The following is a 20,192-nucleotide window of genomic DNA, read 5'->3' on the forward strand; positions in this document are numbered from 1 at the left end:
GTCTGAAGCAGATCACCTAGAAAATTAGTTAAAAGGTGAAAGAAAAGTGATTGAAGGACTGATGCTTGGGCCACTTCAATATTTAGAAGTCAAGCAGTTGACATAGGGGACAAACAAGCAGACAGAAGATATGGTCAGAAAGTTGGGAAAAAAGCCATGATCTACCGGGCCCTTTTTATTAGCATACAATTTTTTTTAATGTTTCCTCATTAAAAATTCACACAGATGTCACATTTTTCTCCAGGTATCGCCACATTTTTTCCTACTAAGAGATACTTCTTGAAACTATGAGTAGTCTCTTTTCATTAGCTCCAATTTCTCTTATAATTCTCTCTTGAAAATACTCCAGTCAGATACTTTTTCCCAAAAATACATTACAAAATGCTCTTTTAAGGTCACCAATGACATCCTCTTTGCTGAAAGCTGTGGTAAATTCTCAACTCTCATTAACTTGGCCCATCAACATTTGATACAATTATATGCCATCTCTGTTTTGAAATGTTGGCTTCATTTGACCCCCCCGTCCACCCACCCTGTATAACTCATGACCAAACCGTCAGTGGGTTTCTAGGACATCACTGTGTCCTCATTTTCCTCCTGCCTCTCTGATTACTCCTTTTCAGTCTCATTGTTGACTTCTCTTCATTTTCTATGCACATATTTTTCAGGACTTAGGCCTTGGAATCCTTTATAATATCTTAATCATCCAATTTCACAAGCTTGTTTGCTAATGGCTCTAAAATTTGTATCTCCATTCAAGACATTTTCTTTGAACTATAGACTTCTATATAGAACTGGTTAATCAATATCTATAATTAAATGTCTAAAAATAGGCATTTTAGCTTAGTGTACTCAAAACTTATCTCATAGCATTTGTCCCAAAGAGATCTACCCTTAGTTTTCACATCTCAATAAATGACAACTCCATTCCTCTGGTACTTAAACATAAACCCATACATCATACTTTACTCCTTTTTCTCACATTCTGTACTTGATACATCAACTCTGCCTTTAAAATATCTTGAAATTTGCTATTCTTCTGCTCAATATCCTCCATTGGCCTCTCTTCCCATTCTAAATAGAAATTAAAACCCTTATATAATCTACCAAATTCAAGATCTGGCTTCCTGTTATATCTCTGATGTTTTCTCCTGGCTCTCATTTACTTGACCTCAGCTCCGTTGATCTTGCCATTCCTCAAACATCAGGGATACTCTTGAAATTAGGAAACTTGCACTTGCTGCTACCTCTTCTGGAAAGTTCTTTCCTTAGATATCTTTCTACATAATGTAGTTTCTTTTTTTCAGATCTTTATTGAAACTTAGTTGTTTTTTTTTGTTTTTTTTTTTTTTTTCAGTGAGAACTCCTTGGCTACCTTATCTAAAATTGTCTGCATTATTTTTCTCTTTAGTAAACAATACATCAATATTTTATTTAAAGAGGTATTGTTTAGTATTTTTAATAACAAGTAATAAAGTTAACATATGATCCAACAATCCCAAACCCGGGCATATACCCAAAGAAAAACATAATCTGAAAGGATATTTGCACCCCAGTGTTCTTTGCACCACTGTTTACATTAGCCAAGACATGGAAGCAACCCAAATGTCCATTGACAGAGGAATGGATAAAGAAGATGGAATACTACTCATACATTAAAAAAGAATGAAATAATGCCATTTGCACATATAGGTTTACCTAGAAATTATTATACTAAGTGAAGTAAGTCAGGAAGAGAAAGACAAATACCATATGATATCACATATTTGGAATCTAAAATATGACCACAAATGAACTTCTACACACAATAGAAACAGACACATAAACTTAGAAAACAAACTTGTGGTTACCAAAGGGAAATAGTTGGGGAAAGAATAAATTAGGTATTTGGGTTAGCAAATACAAACTTCTATATATAAAAATAGATAAAAAGATCTTACTGTATAGCACAAGGAACTGTATTAAATATTCTATAATAAATCAGATGGAAAGAATATGAAAACATATGTGTGTGTGTATATATATATATATATATATATATAAACTGAATCATATTACTATACACCAGAAACTAACATTGTGTTTCAACTGTACTTCAATTTTAAAAATTGGATAGCAAAGCTCAGGTCATTTGTTCTCATAGATTAAAATTTTTAAATAAGAATAAAAATCTCTTTGAGGTTGCTATTTCTTCTTCCTAATACTTCATCTATGCCATATCTAGCTCAAATAAAATTTCCAATTATACTTATCCCTTGCCTCTGATGACTTTTTGGTTGCCAAAAGAACTTCTATTCACATCTTTGTCCTCCATGCTTAAACCTCTTAGCAGCATTTAACATAGTTGAATCTTCCTTACTTCTGGAAACACTCTCTTCTCTTGGGTTTTTGGATAAAACATTGGTAACTCCTAGCTCAGATTTTGCTCCCTATACCAGTCTGTCCTCTGTATATCTTATTGCCAGACGTTCACATGTCTGAACTTCACCTTCAAAGAGGGGTAGGAAGTAGACTTTCAGACATTTTTAAGTAGAGGTGACTCATGATTGACAAATTTTTAAAAGTATATAGAAATATGTTTAAGGGTTATGGAGGCTAAAATATAATAAGTTCACTACATCTCTACAGGTAGAATTCATTACAAAAGACTTTCTGCCTTACCTTAAAAATATGTCTTGTGTCCATCTATGTTATTAGCTGTATACATGACCTCAGTTCAAGTTGCCACCAATTCTTTTCTGGAACACTGAAATCAGTACCTTTTCTTCCATGGCCACATTTCCCTCTATTTAGCACATTTTCCACAAGTAGCTTTTAAGCTTTAAAAGGTCTTTAAGAAATATATATTGATATGCAGCCACTTAGAAGTTGGAAAACTTAAAAGACTGAGTTCACTAAGTCTCATAATTCAGAGTCAGAGGATAGAAAATGACTGAGGAAACATTGTATTTATTTTAATTACTTTTGAATTTTTCCTTATTTCCACCATTTTTCAGATTCTAAGGCACTTTAAAAATGCTTCTCAGATTCTCTTTCTCCAGCTGTAAGTGTGGTGGAGGGACAAGGACACTGGGAATGGAGCATCAATCTAAAGAAACAAGAAACATTTATCAGATTTGCCAGTATATAGTAATGCATCAGCTGGGAGCTTGTTATAAATGCAGACTTTCAGGTTAAAACCCAAACCTACAGAATGTTTTTTTTTTTTTCCAATTTAACACATCCCAGGATGGTCTTTATAACCAGTATAGCTTGAGAAATGATGTTCTATGTACTAGTGAGGTTGGAATATTTCATCTACAAAATTGATATTATATTTAAACACAACCTAAGAAGAAAGAACATCTTGTATAATATAGTTTGCTTGTATTACAGTTGGGTTTACAGTATCTAATTCTAATTCACAAAGAGATATTATCAGAAGATCTGGAGTAATTACAGTTGTTAAATTATAGTCAGAATTGCTAAGACATTTCAACTGGACTTCGAATGTTTATATAAACTTCATTGTTTAGGAAAATAAAGTTTGATTACCCTTTGCCAAGATTATTGTTTGAAAGTCAACTTTCTGAAAGTATTGATATGTGTATATTTCAAGAGCATTAAATTAAGAAAGTGAAAATTATATGACTTGTCATTTCATTGTTCTAGGAAGGTTTAAGAGTAAATTAGATTTTTTAAAACTAATTGAATCTACTGAATATATATTCAACATATCTTTAAGATACTTCAAAAGCTTGAAGAGAAAAAGAAATCATTTTAATTTTCTATCTTCAAAATGTAATTTTGTTCTTTAGCTGATTCAGCAGAGTAGAAATAATTTTGACATTTGTAGTTTCTAGATGTGATTTAATATAAGAATAAAATTCTTTGGAGAAATTTGTGTTTGTGGATTTAAAAGTTCATGTTGAACAGGTTAAAAGTAAGAGGACTATTTTTACAACTCAGAAAAAAGCAAACATTTGAAATTGAACTGAAAGATTGAATCACCAGAATGGGAAACTGCTACTCACATGATTAATATAGACTTACCAGTGATTTTACACTTAAGCACAGAAATAACACCACATCACATATTTCAAGAAACTCCCTTGTCCAGGGTCAATGTCGGTAAAGACTGGTTGATTCGGAGGGTAACAGGCATGGTAATAGGGCTGATAGGATTTTGAAATTTTCTCTTTTTTTGGCAATTCTTAAAGGGACAACTCTTATAAATGTCAAATATTTGTTTAACTTATATTAAAAATAAAAGTTTAGTTTCTAGTAGCAATTACGCAGTTTATCTTGATTTTTAATTGTATAACTTTTAACTTTTAATAGTGAAATGTATAAGTTGGTTTCCTGTACTGTGTCACATATTAACTAAGTAACATTCACTGTAGACAGTGTAGAGGTATTCAGTTGAGGATTACATTATAATTGACGCTGTATGTCAAACATTTTGCCTCAATTTCTCTGTGTGACTAGTGACCAGAAAGTTTATGCTTAAGGATATAAATTTAAGACAATAACTTCAGCTCAGTTCAGTCGCTCAGTCCTGTCTGACTCTTTGCGAACCCATGAATCGCAGCACGCCAGGCCTCCCTGACCATCACCAACTCCTGGAGTTCACACAGACTCACGTCCATCGAGTTGGTGATGCCATCCAGCCATCACATCCTCTATCGTCCCCTTCTCCTCCTGCCCCCAATCCCTCCCAGCATGAGTCTTTTCCAACTGTTTGCATGAGGTGTCCAAAGTACTGAAGTTTCAGCTTTAGCATCATTCCTTCCAAAGAAATTCCAGGGCTGATCTCCTTCAGAATGGTCTGGTTGGATCTCCTTGCAGTCCAAGGGACTCTCAAGACTCTTCTCCAACAGTTCAAAAGCATCAATTATTCGGCATTCAGCCTTCTTCACAGTCCAACTCTCACATCCATACATGACTACTGGAAAAACCATAGCCTTGACTAGATGGACCTTAGTCGGCAAAGTAATGTCTCTGCTTTTGAATATGCTATCTAGGTTGGTCATAACTTTACTTCCAAGGAGTAAGCGTCTTTTAATTTCATGGCTGCAGTCACCATCTGTAGTGATTTTGGAGCCCCAAAAAATAAAGTCTGCCACTGTTTCCACCGTTTCCCCATCTATTTCCCATAAAGTGATGGGACCAGATGCCATGATCTTCATTTTCTGAATGTTGAGCTTTAAGCCAACTTTTTCATGCTCCTCTTTCACTTTCATCAAGAGGCTTTTTAGCTCCTCTTCACTTTCTGCCATAAGGATGGTGTCATCTGCATATCTGAGGTTATTGATATTTCTCCCAGCAATCTTGATTCCAGCTTGTGTTTCTTCCAGCCCAGCGTTTCTCATGATGTACTCTGCATATAAATTAAATAAGCAGGGTGACAATATACAGCCTTGACGGACTCCTTTTCCTCTTTGGAACCAGTCTGTTGTTCCATGTCCAGTTCTAACTGTTGCTTCCTGACCTGCATACAGATTTCTCAAGAGGCAGGTCAGGTGGTCTGGTATTCCCATATTTTACAGAATTTTCCACAGTTTATTGTGATCCACACAGTCAAAGGCTTTGGCATGGTCAATAAAACAGAAATAGATGTTTTTCTGGAACTCTCTTTCTTTTTCAATGATCCAGCAGATGTTGGCAATTTGATCTCAGGTTCCACTGTCTTTTCTAAACCAGCTTGAACATCTGGAAGTTCATGGTTCACGTATTGCTGAAGCCTGGCTTGGAGAATTTTGAGCATTACTTTACTAGCATGTGAGATGAGTGCAATTGTGTGGTAGTTTGAGCATTCTTTGGCATTGCCTTTCTTTGGAATTGAAATGAAAACTGACCTTTTCCAGTCCTGTGGCCACTGCTGAGTTTTCCATATTTGCTGGCATATTGAGTGTAGCACTTTCAGAGCATCATCTTTCAGGATTTGAAACAGCTCAACTGGAATTCCATCACCTCCACTAGCTTTGTTCATAGTGATGCTTTCTAAGGCCCACTTGACTTCACATTCCAGGATGTCTGGCTCTAGATGAGTGATCACACCATTGTGATTATCTGGGTCATGAAGATCTTTTTTGTACAGTTCTTCTGTGTATTCTTGTCACCTCTTATTAATATCTTCTGCTTCTGTTAGGTCCATACCATTTCTGTCTTTTATCGAGCCCATCTTTGCATGAAACATTCCCTTGATATCTCTAATTTTCTTGACGAGATCTCTAGTCTTTCCCATTCTGTTCTTTTCCTCTATTTCTTTGCATTGATCGCTGAAGAAGGCTTTCTTATCTCTTCTTGCTATTCTTTGGAACTCTACATTCAGATGCTTATCTCTTTCCTTTTCTCCTTTGCTTTTCATTTCTCTTCTTTTCACAGCTATTTGTAGGGCCTCCCCTGACAGCCATTTTGCTTCATTGCATTTGCTTTTTTCCATGGGAATGGTCTTGATCCTTGTCTCCTGTACAATGTCATGAACCTCATTCCATAGTTCATCAGGCACTCTATCTATCAGATCTAGACCCTTAAATCTATTTCTCACTTCCACTGTATAATCATAAGGGATTTGATTTAGGTCATACCTGAATGGTCTAGCGGTTTTCCCTACTTTCTTCAATTTTAGTCTGAATTTGGTAATAAGGAGTTCATGATCTGAGCCACAGTCAAAATCTTAAGATGAACGTGGTAAGGCAAATGTGACTATTAGTGTGGTCAATATAAATTAATTACTGCAAATTAACTAATGTTTCAAAAAAATTTGAGTAAAACCATTTTAAAATGTTATAGAAAAAGAAATAATCAATTTTAATAATTCTCTTATCATGTACTTAAAAATACTTAAAATTTTTTTGATGATGGTTATTACAATTTTATATATACTTTCAGCATTTAGGGCATATTTAAAAGTTAATATAACAATTTATCGTGAAATTCAATAATAGCATTAAGTTGTTATAGGATTAAAAGTATAACAATGTAATACACATATTATTTTTCATAGCTGATACTTTGCTTATAATAATATTTGTATTTAAAGCATCTTTGGCATTTCTATGGGTACAGTTCTTTTTGTCATCACTGTAGAATAATTCTGTGCACATCTGTGTTAAATTCACCACCTGGGAATATAATGTTGCTTAGAAAGATTAATGCAGCACCTTGAGCTATTGAGAAATACTGTAATATTACTAAGACAAAATATTTCAAGAGATGAGAGGTCTACATAAAGTAAAACTGTGTCTACGATGGATGGTTGGATGGCATCACTGACTCAATGGACATGAATTTGAGTAAACTCCAGGAGGTGGTGATGGACAGGGAGGCCTGGCATGCTGCAGTCCATGGGGTCGCAAAGAATTGTTCACAACTGAGTGACTGAACTGAACTGAACTGACAGTTAGGATGAAGTATTGTACTTCCAGGAATTGCTGCATAAACTTTAGTTGAAAAGGAATTTCCCTGTAGTTAAGTGTTATTATATTGTGTGAGATTTGGGGCTTTTGCATTTTCGTTGGAATAATCTATCATTGGCCATGTCACAATAGAATGTGATGATACTTTATAGCAAGAGACATAGTGTATTTGCTGGGCCCATTTTTCTACATTGAGGGTCTCATCAAGTATTGAATCATATTCTCAGGGTTTCTTAGTATTTAAAAATTAATTTTAAGAAAGCAGCATTTCTTTTTTATGTATCATCTGTGTGTGAAAATTCACATCCTGTTTGAATGCCATTTATTTTGAAAGCGAGTGAATCTTTTCTAAGATTTCAGTTCAGTTCAGTTCACTTCAGTGGTCAGTCATGTCCGACTCTTTGCAACCTCATGGACTGCAGCACACCAGGCTTCCTTGTCCATCACCAATTCCAGAGTCTATGCAAACTCATGTCCATTGAGTCAGTGATGCCATCCAATCATCTCATCGTCTGTATTCCCCTTCTCCTTCTGCCCTCAATCTTTCCCAGCATCAGGGTCTTTTCAAATGAGTCAGCTCTTCGCATCAGGTGGCCAAAGTATTAGACTTTCAGCTTCAACATCAGTCCTTTCAGTGAACACCCAGGATTGATCTTTAGGATGAACTGGTTGGATCTCCTTGCAGGCCAAGGGACTCTCAAGAGTCTTCTCCAACACCACAGTTCAAAAGCATCAATTCTTCAGTGCTCAGCTATCTTTACAGTCCAACTCTGTCATCCATACATGACTACCCATAGCCTTGACTAGACAGACCTTTGTTGGCAAAGTAATGTCTCTGCTTTTTAATATACTGTCTAGGTTGGTTATAACTTTCCTTCCAAAGAGTAAGTGTATTTTAATTTCATGGCTGCAATCACCATTTGCAGTGACTTTGGAGCCCCCCAAAATAAAGTCTGCCACTGTTTCCACAGGTTCCCCATCTATTTGCCATGAAGTGATGCCATGATCTTCATTTTCTGACTGTTGAGCTTTAAGCCAACTTCTTCACTCTCCTCTTTCACTTTCATCAAGAGGCTCGTTAGTTCTTTGCTTTCTGCCATAAGGGTGGTGTCATCTGCATATCTGAGGTTATTGAGATTTCTCCTGGCAGTCTTGATTCCAGCTTGTGCTTCTTCCAGCCTAGTGTTTCTCATGACGTACTCTACATATAAGTTCAATAAACACGGTGACAATATACAGCCTTGACGTACTCCTTCTCCTATTTGGAACCAGCCTATTGTTCCATGCCCAGTTCTAACTGTTACTTCCTGACTCCTGACCTGCACACAAATTTCTCAAGAGGCAGATCAGGTGTTCTGGTGTTCCTATCTCTTTCAGAATTTTCCACAGTTTATTGTGGTCCACATAGTCAAAGTCTTTGGCATGGTCAATAAAGCAGAAATAGATGTTTTTTTCTGGAACTCTCTTGCTTTTTCCATGATCCAGTGGATGTTGGCAATTTGATCTCTGGTTCCTCTGCCTTTTCTAAAACCAGCTTGAACATCTGGAGTTCATGGTTCATGTATTGTTGAAGCCTGGCTTGGAGAATTTTGAGCATTACTTTACTAGCATGTGAGATGAGTGCAATTGTGCGGTAGTTTGAGCATTCTTTGGCACTGCCTTTCTTTAGAATTGGAATGAAAACTGTCTTTTTTCAGTCTTCCTATAAATCTACTTTCACTGAATCCAGAATGTTTAATAAAAAATATTTTGTTCTAGGATTTTATGGCTTTGGATCGAACCATTAAGTGTTGGATATATTTCATACAAAAGTACTGTGGAATGCAACTCAGTACAAGCAAGTCATTCACGGATAATACATCAATGCTCATTGGTGGTCAGAATTTGCCACCTACTTACAATTTTGCCTCATAGAATAGTGAAGACCTCCATCAGGTTCTGCAGAGCTCCTTTACTTTCCTGAAATCTCACAAATAACAATTAATTATATAGTTATTCTTGTGCTCAGATTTTTTAAAATTAAACAGTTGTTAATTTTCAAAATCTCAGGGACAATAAGCAATAGATAGAAGGTGTCAGTTTTCAAAAGTCCATTACATAACTTTCATCCTTAATTTCATCCCAACAAACACACACACACAGTTTAGAATTACCCTGTGTTGGTAAATTTGCTAGGTTAATAATACTCTAGTAAATTAATAATCTAATAGTTTAATCTATTAGAAACAACTTTATTCTTTTTTTTTGATATAATGTTTTCAGGAAACTGTCATGGTTACAGATCATTTTACTAGGTATAGGGATACCTGTGGAGGTGATCATTTCTCATTTATGTGAGGTCTGAACATTGTGCTTATATGGAAAGCAAATTCCAACCTGCCACATCAGTTCTTGATACAAAATCTTGAGGACAGAATAAGATGGTGAAGGAGTAGGTGAACATGGAGTACATCTCTCTCCATGGATACATCAGGAATACACCTTCAGACACAGACATGCATGCAGAACACCAGCTGAGAGTGGACAGGAGTAGCTGACCAGTGGAAAAGAATATATAGAACCATGTAAAAGTCCATAGATGAAGGAACTAGGGTAAAAACAGGAGTGTTAGGAGGACTGGACCTGTCCTCGGTGGGTGGGGCAAGAACTGAAGCAGGGGTCAGAGCCTCACAGTGGGGCTACTATCTGAGTCACAGGAGAAACATTTAAGGCTGACAGTGAAACATCTGATCTGTGGCAGCCTAAATTGGATGAGAATAAGATGATTCTTGCCTCAGCCATACATACCCAGGAGAGGGATGCAGGTCCCCTGGAAGGCACAGCACCTGGGAGTTGGTGTTTAGTGATTGTGCAGCAATCCCAGGGTGAGGGCTGCTGTTGATTGTGGAGAGACAGATCAAGGAGGTGTGAAGAAGAAGATTGTGGTGGGAAATGCATGTGGCAGAAAGCTGGGCAGCCATGGAAGCAAGGTGATACTGCTGAGTCATGCACAGTGGGTTGAGCCATCACCATAGCCTGTCTCTTCCCACCCACCAGCATCAGCAGCTGAACAGTAGAGAGTCTGGCCCATGTCCCATCAAATGCTTGATGAACTGAACTATGGAGTAGGACCCCTCCCAGGGTACCCCTTTAAGTGCTTGACATGCCCATCTACAGAGTAGGACCCCAGCCAGGGAGGTCCCTCTATGTGCCTGACGTGCTGAACAACAGAGAAGGGCCCCATGCAAGGGAGACCTCTATGTGCCTGAATGGGCAGAGCTGTGGAGAAAGACTGGCCAAAGGCCTTCTGATCCCCAGATACAAGGGGCTCAAAACAAGACTCCGATATAGCCATAAGTCTTCCAGCAGAGGCAGTTCGTGTCCATGCACATTTGGCATCACCAGGGTCCCTAAAAGCCAAGAAGCTGTACCACCTTCATGCTCAACTCTCACTGGGCATAGCTGACACAGGCAAAAAAAAAGTCTTGTGTCTCCTTATCATTGAAAAAGGAGGCAAGAATATACAATGGAGAAAAGACAATCTCTTTAACAAGTGGTACTGGGAAAACTTTAACCATTTGTAAAAGAATGAAACTAGAACACTTTCTAACACCATACACAAAAATAAACTCAAAATAGATTAAAGATCTAAATGTAAGACCAGAAACAATGAAGCTCCTAGAGGAAAACATAGGCAAAACACTCTCCGACATAAATCACAGCAGGATCCTCTATGACCCACCTCCCAGAATACTGGAAATAAAAGCAAAAATAAACAAATGGGACCTAATTAAACTTAAAAGCTTCTGCACAACAAAGGAAACTATCAGCAAGGTGAAAAGACAGCCTTCAGAATAGGAGAAAATAATAGCAAACGAAGCAACTGACGAAGAATTAATCTCAAAAATATACAAGCAACTCCTGCAGCTCAATTCCAGAAAAATAAACGACCCAATCAAAAAATGGGCCAAAGAACTAAATAGACATTTCTCCAAAGAAGACATACGGATGGCTAACAAACACATGAAAAGATGCTCAACATCACTCATTATCAGAGAAATGCAAATCAAGACCACAATGAAGTACCATCTCATACCAGTCAGAATGGCTGCTATCAAAAATTCTACAAACAATAAATGCTGGAGAGGGTACGGAGAAAAGGGAACCCTCTTACATTGTTGGTGGGAATGCACACTAGCACAGCCACTATGGAGAACAGTGTGGAGATTCCTTAAAAAACTGGAAATAGAACTCCCATACGACCCAGCAATCCCACTGCTGGGCATACACACTGAGGAAAACAGAATTGAAAGAGACACTTGTATCCCAATGTTCATTGCAGCACTGTTTACAATAGCTGGGACATGGAAGCAACCTAGATGTCCATCAGCAGATGAATGGATAAGAAAGTTGTTGTATATATACACAATGGAATATTACTCAGCTATTAAAAAGAATGCATTTGAATCAGTTATAATAAGGTGGATGAAACTGTACACTATTAAACAGAATGAAGTAAATCAGAAAGAAAAACACTAACATAGTATATTAACGTATATATATGGAATTTAGAAAGATGATAATGATGACCCTATATGCAAGACAGCAAAAGAGACACAGATGTAGAAAACAGACTTTTGGACTCTGTGGGAGAAGGCGAGGGTGGGATTATTTGTGAAAATAGCTTTGAAACATGCATATTACCATATGTGAAATAGACTGCCAGCCCAGGTTCAATGGATAAGACAGGGGGCTCAGGTAGGGTTCACTGAGATGACCATGAGGGATGGGATGGGGAGGGAGGTGGGAGCAGGGTTCAGGATGGGGAACACATGTACACCCATGGCTGATTCATGTCAATGTGTGGCAAAAACCACTACAATATTGTAATGTAATTAGCCTCAAATTAAAATAAATAAATAATTTTTTTTTAAGCCTTGTGTCTATGCATGCAGGGTCTCTTCAGTCATGTCCAACTTTTTGGGATCCTGTAGACTGTGGCCTGCCAGGCTTCTCTGTCAGGGAGGAGGATTCCCCAACCAAGAATACTGGAGTGTATTGGTCAACACTGGTTGCCATACCCTTCTAGAGCAATATATTTCCTGCTGCCTTAGCCATCAACTTCCTTGAATACCTGGTGCTGCCAGAACCCTTACGACCTAACCGGCTTTACTACTTCCACACCTGGCCCTCACAGGAGCAAACCCAAGTCCTCCAGGGAAGCCTCAGGAGTAAACCCCAGTGGACAATCCACATGTAGAAGTGGAAATAAAACAACAATTGAAAACCAGGGGCAGTGTAGTTAAGGAAAGAAAACCCTAAACCTTCCCACCAGCTGTATAAGCTGCAGATTAAATCCACACAATCAACTAGGCAGACTCTTTGTCTATGGAATATATAAAAGATCATTGAGAGTTCCTGCAAAAGAAAATGTACTAGTTCTGATAGCTATGGAAGTTGGAGGCAAGTACATACAGGGATAGAACCAGATGAGAATCTGAGCTGCCTCTACAGCATGTCAAGAGTTCAGCACAGTGTTGGAAGGAATCCTATGGAGGTGAGGTGAACTGTAGCTTACAGTGAGGGAAAGGACTCTGATAGGAATGACTGAAGAAAAACATTTATTATCCTTATGTTTTGACTTGTTCTGTAGATTCTTTTGGATTTTTTATCCCCCTTTTATCCTCCCTGTTGTAGTTGGTTTTACTGGCACTATGAATTCTAATTAAGCTTTTGAGGTTTTTTTTTCTTCTTCAGGCACAATTTTTGTTGTTGTGTTGTTGTTATAAACCACTGCCTTTACGTTGGGCTTTTGAAGCTCTGTGAAGTTTTTCTTTTTCTTTTTCTTTTCTTTCCTCTTTTTCTATTTTTAATTTTTAGCTTTTAAATCTATTATTATTTCTTCTGCATTTATTCCTTTGTTTGCTTTTTCTACTGTTCTTTTCCCTTTGTGGTTAATCCTTAATGTATATAAATTGTTATCTACCTCTATTTAACTTTGCATATCTATTTTTTCTTTCTTTCCTTTCCTCTCAAAATATTTGTTAGTTTTCTTTTCATTGCTTTATTCCCCAATTGTCACCTTGCTTGAGTTACTTTTTTTTTTCCAGTTTGTGCTTTAGTTAGCTTTGTTCTTAACTGGTAGATATAATTTTTGGCTTCGTTTGTTCACCAGGTCAATCTATTGTATTTTATTTTGGTTGGATGATTTTGATTTTGCATAAACAAACCTAGAATAATTAAAGAATAAACATACAGAGACAAACAACACAAATACTGAAATTAAAAATACTCTAGAAGGAATCAATAGCAGAATATCTGAGACAGAAGAATGAATCAGTGAGCTGAAAGATAAAACGGTGGAAATAACTTCTGAAAAGCAGAATAAAGTAAAAAGAATGAAGAAAACTGAGGATAGTGTCAGATACTTCTGGGACAATATCAAACACATGAACATTCAAATTATAAGGGTCCCAGAATAAGAAGAGAAAAACAAAGAGTGTGAGAAATTTTTTGAAGAGATCATAGTTGACAATTTCCCCAACACGGAAAAGGAAATAGTCAATCAGCTCAAGAGGCACAAAAAGTTCCATTTAGGATAAAGTCTCCCAAGGAGAAACATGCCAAGAAACACTTATAAAACTAAAAAAGACAAAATACAAAGAAAGAATATTAAAAGCAGCAAAGGAAGAACAATAAGTAACATACAAGGGAAACCCCCATAAGCTTAACAGCTGATCTTTCAGCAGAAACTCTGCAGTCCAGAAGGGAATGGCAGGATATATTTAAAGTACTGAAAGGGGAAAATCTACAACCAAGATTATTGTACTTAGCAAGCATCTCATTCAAAATTGATGGAAAAATCAAAAGCTTTTCAGACAAGCAAAAGCTAAGAGAATTCAGTACCACCAAACCAGCTTTAAAACAAATGTTAAAGAGACTTATATAGTCAAGAAATACAAGAGAAGGAAAAAGATCTTCAAAATCAACCCCAAACATTTAAGAAAATGGCAATAAGAACATACATATCAATAATTACTTTAAATGTAAACTGATTATATTTTCAAACCAAAAGAAACAGGCCGACTGAATGGATACAAAAAGAAGACCCATATAGAGCTAATACAAGAAACCCACTTCGGACCTAAAGACATATATAGACTGAAAGTGCAAGGATGGAAAAACATATTCCATGCAAATGGGAAGCAAAATAAACCTGAAGTAGCAATCTTCGTATCAGATAAAATAGACCTTAAAATAAAAATTACAAGAGATGAGGAAGGACGCTACATTATGATCAAGGGATCAATCCAAGAGGAACAGTTAGCAGTTGTAAATATCTATGCATGCAACATAAAGGCAACTCAATACATGAAGTAAACACTGACAGATATAAAAGAAGAAATTGACAGTACCACAATGAAAGGAGGAGACTTAAACACCCCACTCACACCAATGGACAGATCAACAAAACAAGAAATTAATAATGAAACACAAGTCTTAAATTATGTATTAGATGAGATGGATCTCATTGATATCTTCAGGACATTTCATCCAAATGCAAAAAATACATGTACTTCTCAAGTGCACATGGAACATTCTCCAGGATAGACCACATCTTGGGTCACAAATCATACTTCAGTAAATTAAAAAAAAAATTGAAATTGTATCAAGCATCTTTTCCAACCATAATGCTATGAGACTAGATATCAATTACAAGAAAAAAAAATTGTAAGAAATAAAGCACACTGAGATTAAACATCATGTTTCTAAATAACCAACAGGTTACTGAAGAAATCAAAAGGGAAATTAAAAATTTCTAGAAACAAATGACAATGACACAAAACTCAAAACCTATCAGTTCAGTTCAGTCACTCAGTCGTGCCTGACTCTTTACGACCCCATGAATCGCAGCATGCCAGGCCTCCCTGTCCATCACCAACACCCGGAGTTCACTCAGACTCATGTCCATTGAGTCAGTGATGTCTTCCAGCCATCTCATCCTCTGTCATCCCCTTCTTCTCCTGCCCCCAATCCCTCCCAGCATCAGAGTCTTTTCCAATGAGTCAACTCTTCACATCAGGTGGTCAAAGTACTGGAGTTTCAGCTTTAGCATCATTCCTTCCAAAGAACACCCAGGAATGATCTCCTTCAGAACGGACTGGTTGGATTTCCTTGCAGTCCAAGGGACTCTCAAGAGTCTTCTCCAACACCACAGTTCAAAAGCATCGATTCTTTGGCACTCATGCTTCTTAACAGTCCAACTCTCACATCCATACATGACTACTGGAAAAACCATAGCCTTGACTAGACCGACCTTAGTTGGCAAAGTAATGTCTCTGCTTTTTAATATGCTATCTAGAATGGTCATAACTTTTCTTCCAAGGAGTAAGCGTCTTTTAATTTCATGGCTGCAGTCACCATCTGCAGAGATTTTGGAGCCCAAAAAAATAAAGTCTGACACTGTTTCCACTGTTTCCCCATCTATTTCCCATGAAGTATGGGACCAGATGCCATGATCTTCATTTTCTGAATGTTGAGCTTTAAGCCAACTTTTTCACTCTCCTCTTTCACTTTCATCAAGAGGCTTCTTAGTTCCTCTTCACCTTCTGCCATAACGGTGGTGTCATCTGCATATCTGAGGCTTTTTATATTTCTCCCACAATCTTGATTCCAGCTGTGTTTCTTCCAGTCCAGCATTTCTTATGATGTACTATGCATATAAGTTAAATAATCAGGGTGACAATATACAGCCTTGATGTATTCCTTTTCCTATTTGGAACCAGTCTATTGTTCCATTCAAAACCTATGGGATGCAGCAAAAACATTTCTAACAGGGAAGTTTATAGCAATACAATCCTACCTCAAAAAACAAGAAAAATATTAAATAGACAACCCAAATTTACACCTGAAACAATTGGAAAAAGAACAAAAATCCCCAACATTAGTAGAAATAAAGAAATCACAAAGATCTGACCAGAAATAAATGAAAAAGAAATGAAAGAAGCAATAGTAAAGATTAACGAAACTAAAAGCTGGTTCTTTGAGAAGATTAAAAAAAAAAAAAAATTTAGCCAGACTCACTGAGAAAAAAAAAAAAAGAGAGAGACAAGAATCAAACCAACACAATTAGAAATAATAAAGGAGAGGTTACAACAAACAATGCAGATATAAAAAGGGTTATAAGAGACTATTATGACCAGCTGTATGGCAATAAAATGGATAACCTGGAAGAAATGGACAGATTATTACAAAAGTTCAATCTTCCAAGACTGAACCAGGAAGAAATAGAAATTATGAACAACCCAATTACAAGCACTAAAATTGAAGCTGTGATTAAAAAAAAAAAAAAAAACAACTCCGAAAAACAAAAGCCCAGCACCAGATGGCTTCAAAGGAGAATTCTATCAAAGATTTAGAGAAAAGCTAATGCATATCTTTCTAAAACACTTTCACAAAATTACAGAGGAAGGAACACTTCCAAATTCATTCTATGAGGCCACCATCACCCTGACATCAAAATCAGACAAAGACAACACATAAAAAGAGAAAACTACAGGCCAATATTGTTCATGGGGTTCTCAAGGCAAGAATACTAAAGTATTAGTATTCCCTTCTCCACTGGTCATGTATGGATGTGAGAGTTGGACAGTGAAGAAAGCTGAGCACCAAAGAATTGATGCTTTTGAACTGTGGTGTTGGAGAAGACTCTTGAGAGTCCCTTGGACTGCAAGGAGATCCAACCAGTCCATCCTAAAGGAGACCAGTCCTGGGTGTTCATTGGAAGGACTGATGTTGAAGCTGAAACTCCAGTCTTTGGCCACCTTATGTGAAGAACTTACTCACTGAAAAGACTCTGAAGCTGTGAGGGGTTGGGGGCAGGAGGAGAAGGGGATGACAGAGGATGAGATGGCTGGATGGCATTACTGACTTGATGCACATGAGTCTGAGTGAACTCCAGGAGTTGGTGATGGACAGGGAAGCCTGGCGTGCTTTGATTCATGGGGTTGCAAAGAGTCGGACATGACTGAATGACTGAACTGAACTGAACAGGCCAATATCACTGATGAACATAAATTCAAAATTCCTCAGCAAAATTTTAGCAAACAGAATTCAGCAATACATCAAAAAGCTCATACAACATGATCCAGTTGGGTTTATTCTAGGGGTGCAAGGATTCTTCAATATATGAAAATCAATGTGATACACCATATTAGCAAATTGAAATAGAAACCACATGATAATCTCAATAATCCCAAAGAAAGGCAATGCCAAACAATGCTCAAATTACCTCACAATTGCACTCATCTCACATGCTAGTAAAGTAATGCTCAAAATTCTCCAAGCCAGACTTCAGCAATATGTGAATCGTGAACTTCCAGATGTTCAAGCTGGTTTTAGAAAAGGCAGAAGAACCAGAGATCATCCACTGGATCATCAAAAAAGCAAGAGAGTTCCAGAAAAACATCTACTTCTGCTTTATTGATTATGCCAAAGCCTTTGACTGCATGGATCACAATAAACTGTGGAAAATTCTGAAAGAGAAGGGAATACCAAACGACCTGACCTGCCTGTTTAGAAATCTGTATGCAGTCAGGAAGCAAAGTTAGGAATGGACATGGAACAACAGACTAGTTCCAAATAGGAAAAGGAGTACGTCAAGGCTGTATATTTTCACCCTGCTGATTTTACTTATATACAGAGTATATAACGAGAAACGCTAGGCTGCAAAAATACAAGCAGGAATCAAGTTTGCTGGGAGAAATATCAATAACCTCAGATATACAGAAGACACCACCCTTAAGGCAGAAGTGAAGAACAACTAAAGAGGAACTGAAGAAGAACTCTTGATGAAAGTGAAAGAGGAGAGTGAAAAAGTTGGCTTAAAGCTCAACATTCAGAAAACGAAAATCATGGCATCCAGTCCCATCATTTCATGACAAATAGATGGGGAAAGAGTAGAAACAGTGGCTGATTTTATTTTTGGGGTCTCCAAAATCACTTCAAATGGTGATTGCAGCTATGAAATTAAAAGATGCTTACTCCTTGGAAGAAAAGTTATTACCAACCTAGATAGCATATTCAAAAGCAGAAACATTAATTTGTCAACAAAAGTCCATCTAGTCAAGGCCATGGTTTTTCCAGTAGTCATGTATGGATGAGAGAGTTGGACTGTGAGGAAAGCTGAGCACCAAAGAATTGATGCTTTTGAACTGTGGTGTTGGAGAAGACTCTTGAGAGTCCCTTGAACTGCAAGGAGATCCAACCAGTCCATCCTAAAGGAGATCAGTCCTGGATGTTCATTGGATGGACTGATGTTGAAGCAGAAAGTCCAATACTTTGCCCACCTGATGTGAAGAGCTGACTCATTTGTAAAGACGCTGATGCTGGGAAAGATTGAGGGCAGGAGGAGAAGGGGACGGCAGAGGATCAGATAGTTGGATGACATCACAGACTCAATGGACATGTATTTGGGTGAATTCCAGGAATTGGTGATGGACAGGGAGGCCTGGCGTGCTGTGGTTCATGGGGTCGCAAAGAGTAGGACACGACTGAGTGAACTGAACTGAACTGAAATTCAATAGATGCAAAAAAAGCCTTTGTCAAAAATCATCACCCACTTATGATTAAAACTCTTCAGAAAATGGGGATCGAAGCAACCTACCTGTACATAATAAAGTACATATATGATGTTTACAACAAACATTATTCTCAATGGTGAAAAACTGAAAGCATTCCCCCTAAGATTAGATCAAAATAAGGGTGTCCACTTTCATCATTATTATTCCACATAGTTCTGGAAGTCCTAACTATACTAATCAGATAAGAAAAAGAAAGAGAAGTAGTCCAGAATGAAAAAGAAGAAGTAAAACTCTCACTATTTGCAGATGACATGATACTATAGATAGAAAACCCTAAAGATAGTATCAGAAATTTAGTACAGCTTATCAGTGAATTTAGCAAAGTTGCAGGATACAAAATCAATACATAGAAATCACTTGCATTTCTATATACTAACAATGAAATATCAGAAAGATAAATTAAGAAATCAATCCCATTCACCATTGCAACATAAAGATTTAAATATCTAGGAATAAACTTAGCTAAGGAGACAAAAGCACTGTACACAGAAAATTGTAAGACACTATGAAAGAAATCAAAGATGGTATAAACAGATGGAGAGATATTACATGTTCCTAGGTAGGAAGAATCAATATTATGAAAATGACTATACTATCAAAGGTAATCTACAGATTAAATGAGATCCCTATTAAATTACCAATGACATTTTTCACAGAACTAGAACAAAAAATTCCACTATTCATATGGACAAAAGACCTTGAATAGGCACAGCAGTCTTGAGAAAGAAGAATGAAGCAGGAGGAATCAACCTTCCTGAGTTTAGATTATACTACAAAGCTACAGTCATCAAGACAGTATGGTACTGGCACAAATACAGAAATATAGACAAATGGAACAAGATAAATAGCCCAGAAATAAACCCATGCACCTATGGGTACCTTATTTTTGACAAAGGAGGCAAGAATATACAATGGGGCAATGACAGCCTCTTCAATAAATGGTGCTGGGAAAACTGGGCAGATACATGTAAAAGAATGAAATTAGAACACTTCCTAACACCATGCACAAAGATAAACTCAAAGTGGATTAAAGACCTAAATGTACGACCATAAACTATAAAACTCTTAGAGGAAAACATAGACAGAACACTCAACAACATAAACCAAAGCAAGATCCTCTATGACCCACCTCCTAGAGTAATGGGAATAAAAACAAATGTAAACAAGTGGG

At 37.1% G+C, this 20,192-nt stretch overlaps 1 long non-coding RNA gene across 1 annotated transcript; it reads left to right on the plus strand.

Moving 5' to 3' along the window:
- Positions 1 to 12,566: 12,566 nt before the first annotated feature.
- On the plus strand, positions 12,567 to 19,931 carry LOC120869119. Its single transcript, XR_005722441.1, has 3 exons — positions 12,567 to 12,835; positions 17,142 to 17,145; positions 19,917 to 19,931. It is a non-coding gene; the product is annotated as an uncharacterized LOC120869119 (long non-coding RNA).
- The last annotated feature ends 261 nt before the right edge of the window (positions 19,932 to 20,192 follow it).

Source organism: Oryx dammah, unplaced genomic scaffold (genome assembly GCF_014754425.2).
Source record: "Oryx dammah isolate SB20612 unplaced genomic scaffold, SCBI_Odam_1.1 HiC_scaffold_2, whole genome shotgun sequence".
NCBI classification, from domain to species: domain Eukaryota; kingdom Metazoa; phylum Chordata; class Mammalia; order Artiodactyla; family Bovidae; genus Oryx; species Oryx dammah.